At 49.9% G+C, this 4,016-nt stretch overlaps 1 pseudogene; it reads right to left on the bottom strand.

The window, feature by feature from the left end:
• Positions 1-4,016, bottom strand: part of LOC117949084 — a 17,718-nt pseudogene that overhangs the window by 3,454 nt on the left and 10,248 nt on the right.

The raw sequence follows: 4,016 nt of genomic DNA, 5'->3' as shown, positions 1-4,016 counted from the left end.
CAGACACCGCCTCCCAAGAGCCTGGGTCTGACCGAGGTTTCTGCCTAAAAGGAAGTTTTTCCTCGCCACTGTCGCACTTAGCTTGCTATGGAGGAAACTACTGGAACTGTTGGGTCCTTGTGGATTCTGGACTGTGGTCTAGACCTGCTCTATCTGCAAAGTGTCTTGAGATAACTCTTGTTGTGATTTGATACTATAAATAAAATTGAATTGAAATTGAATTGAAGGTCTCCACGAAGGCCAAATACTCCGAACTCTTGTTTGGTGCATATGCACAAACAACAGTCAGAGTTTCCCCCCCATCACCTGCAGACATAGGAAGGCGACCCTCGTGTCCACCAGGGTAAACTCCAATGCAGCGGCACACTCCTGGCGCTTCAAACCCTGGGCAACTCCGGAGTAGGACAGCACCCAACCCCTAACAAGGAGTGTGGTTCCAGAACAGAGACTGTGCGTAGAGGTAAGCCCAACCAAAACTAACTGGTAGCGGTCTACCTACCGCACAAGTTCCGCCTCCTTCCCCCACAGAGAGGTGACATTCCACGTCCCAAGAGCCAGCCTCTGCTGTTTGGGTCTGGTCTTTTGAAGCCCCTGATTTATCACCCATGTGGCAGCACATCTGACTCCACTGGTTCCTCCCACAGATGGTGGGCCCATGGGCTTGAGAGAGAGGCGCTGCGTAGCTTTTTCGGGCTGTGCCCGGCCGGGATCAGTGGCAAACCCGGCCACCAGGCGCTCGCTTTTGAGCCCACTGTCTAGGCCTGGCTCCAGACGGGGGCCCCAGGCTTCATCCAGGCAGGGTCCCTTCATCCCTTCCTTGCTTTTTCATAGGATCTTTGAACCATTCTTTGTCTGGACCACTGACCCTGAGACCACTTTGCCATGAGAGACCCCACCACGAGCAGAAAGCTCTAGACAAGCACAACCCTCAGGTCCATTGGGACACAAAATCCTCTCCACCATGATAAGGTGATGGTTCCCGGTATCAAATAATACATAATTTTAATTTTTGGTTAAAAAATATTCCTGCTATGATTATGAATTGGCCTACTACTTGATTGTGAGGCCTAAATCATGGTTGGTGAAGTGCATTGTTGAGGATATTTGTTGATCATGATATTGCGCCGTTGTGAAAGTGACAACCTGTGAGACCGGGGGAAAAGCATATGGGGGTTGCTCTGGGCCAGTGTTGGTGAAAGAAGGCGTTGACTCCGTGTTCTTGTGTCTTATGTGTTCAAGGAGAACCACAGTGCGCACTGTGTGTTCTCACGTGATGCAAACAGATCCACCCTTTCTCTCCCAAACCGCAGCATGGTGGCTTAGTGGTTAACACTTCTGCCTCACAGCAAGATGGGTTCTGGATTTGAATCAAATTTGTTTTGGGCCTTCCTGTGTGGAGTGTGTTGTATGGTCACCCCATGTTTGCGTGGGTTTCCTCCGGGTGCTCTGGTTTCTTCCCATCATAAAGACATGCATGATAGGTAACTAGGACAAAAATGTTAATTAATGTGCATTGTCCTAATCAAATAAATAAATCTTTTGACCAAATGCTACTGCTGTAATGTTGTTTGTTCATTCGACAACATGCTTCCTTGCTGTCACTGGGGCGAAGTGAGTCAACACCTACAACACTGGATAGCGCTAGGCAATTTATATTTGGGAGTGGCGTCTGTGTACGCTCTGCTTAGGGGAACTCCAAATCCGACTGAAGAGAGGGAGGAATGATCTGCATCTGGGTTGAGGTCCAAGTGATGGGACCATCTCTGAATCTTTCTCATGTGGAGGAGACCCAGGGGGACTGCCCTGGCTCGCAGACATTGTGCCCAGGAGGCCCATGACAGACATTCTTGAGCAAGGCGTTATACGTGACAGCAGTGAACTCAGTGCATCTAGCCTTGGCGCTGACATTCTGTCTCTCATGGACGAATCCATGGCCCCACCCAGAAAAACTATTGTCTGTGCGGGGGCCAGTGAGCTATTTTGCCAGTTTATGGCAAAGAACTTTGTCTGATGGTGCCACACAGTTTCCAAGGTGTGAAGCGCAGCCTCGTCTTGGATCCTATATGAAAAAGGACTCAGATGCCTTTTGTGCGTAACGGCAGAAGTGCCATCTCCATGCACTTGGAAAACGTGCAGGGGCCAACAAGTGGCAGACAATGAGACTTGGGACGGTTCTAATGTTGCCGGCATGAACCGAGCCTCCGTAGTCCCTCTGCCTCTTTGTTTGCTTTGCTCACATGGGATGTGGCCATCTATAGGCAGGGCCCAAATAGCCCATTGTGAGCTATGGGGTCCACGTGTCACCTCTGCGCGTAGCTGTGACACGGGGAGCCAGATGTTTTGCTGGGCCACAGTCTGCAACACCATAATCCGAGACAATGCCACCGTGGATGCTGCTGTCAGTGTGATTATTATGGTCGCAGCTTTGCCAATCTCTGTGGCAAGCTCCGGGGGGAGCACCTCTGGTGTGGTGGCCATGGCTGAGATAGCAGAGGCTAACAAGGTTATGGTATTCTGGGCCGTAAAGCCCTGGGCTGCACACTGGTGGGAGCAGTCAGTCCCCGTGCACATAATTGTCTCTGAAGAACGGAGGTGTGTGATCTCCGATCACAGCTCGCCGATGCCCCTGGCCATTCTGGAGACGGGAAGAGCCACTGATGGAGGGCGTCGATCTCAGTCTCGAGGTTCAGTCATCCCAGGGGGAAGAGGGAAAACAGGAGAGAGAACCAATTTCCGGGGGAGTCGAGTTGTGTTGCCAGCCTGCCCAGCTGCCATCTCTCTCACTGTTGACCTGAAGCACCAGAGTGGTCCGCCCGCCGTTTTAGCTCTTTCGAGGGCAGGCGGTTGCAGAGCGGGCAAGAGGCCTGGGAGGAGAGCAACGCCTTGGCGTGACAGGGCCAAGGCAGGACTCACAGCAAGAGTGGAGGCCCTCTAGCGGGATGTAGCCGGTCTGGCAGCCGCCAGAGGTGAACACCACTGATAGTAGAAGTCTTCATTCTGCTAGTACTGAAGAAAAAACTGTGAGATGAACAAAATATCCGCTAATGTTACATACTGTATCTGCAGAAGTGTTTGAGGCCCGTGCTGCACACAAGGGCCAAGAAAATCTTATATAGTGTACATCAAAGAATAATTGCTTTGTTGGTTATTTTTCCCTAAACTGACATATACATTTCACCTTGCCAGAGTCACGGCTCTTTGCCCTCAACTTGTTGACCTGGGACTCTGGGATGTCAGCACGCTCCTCAGCCTCCTCCAGCTCATGCTGCACCTTTCTGCACTTGGACAGATGAGTGTTGGCTTGCTCTTCCTGAAGTACAAGACGAAAAAATTGATATTTTCAAAAGGAGCCATAGTTCTACTGTATATAAAATAACTGATATATTGTCAAACTTTTAGTGTTAAAAATATATATTTTGTCCTTACCGCCTCCTCAGCCTGCCTCTTGTAGGCCTTCACTTTCAGCTGCAATTTGTCAACCAGATCCTGAAGCCTGTTAACGTTTTTCTTGTCTTCCTCAGTCTGTAATAGGCAATATACACTCACCGGCCACTTTATTAGGTACACCTGTCCAACTGCTCGTTAACACTTAATTTCTAAGCAGCCAATCACATGGCGGCAACTCAGTGCATTTAGGCATGTAGACATGGTCAAGAGAATCTCCTGCAGTTCAAACCGAGCATCAGTATGGGGAAGAAAGGTGATTTGAGTGACTTTGAACGTGGCATGATTGTTGGTGCCAGAAGGGCTGGTCTGAGTATTTCAGAAACTGCTAATCTACTGGGATTTTCACGCACAACCATCTCTAGGGTTTACAGAGAATGGTCCGAAAAAGAAAAAACATCCAGTGAGCGGCAGTTCTGTGGGCGGAAATGCCTTGTTGATGCCAGAGGTCAGAGGAGAATGGCCAGACTGGTTCGTGCTGATAGAAGGGCAACAGATTGGAAAAACGTTGCCTGGTCTGATGAGTCTCGATTTCTGCTGCGACAGTCGGATGGTAGCGTCAGAATTTGGCG

Source organism: Etheostoma cragini, chromosome 8, assembly GCF_013103735.1.
Source record: "Etheostoma cragini isolate CJK2018 chromosome 8, CSU_Ecrag_1.0, whole genome shotgun sequence".
Lineage (NCBI taxonomy): Eukaryota > Metazoa > Chordata > Actinopteri > Perciformes > Percidae > Etheostoma > Etheostoma cragini.
Note: the sequence above shows the minus strand (reverse complement) of the source record. Positions and strands in the feature narration are given on the sequence as shown.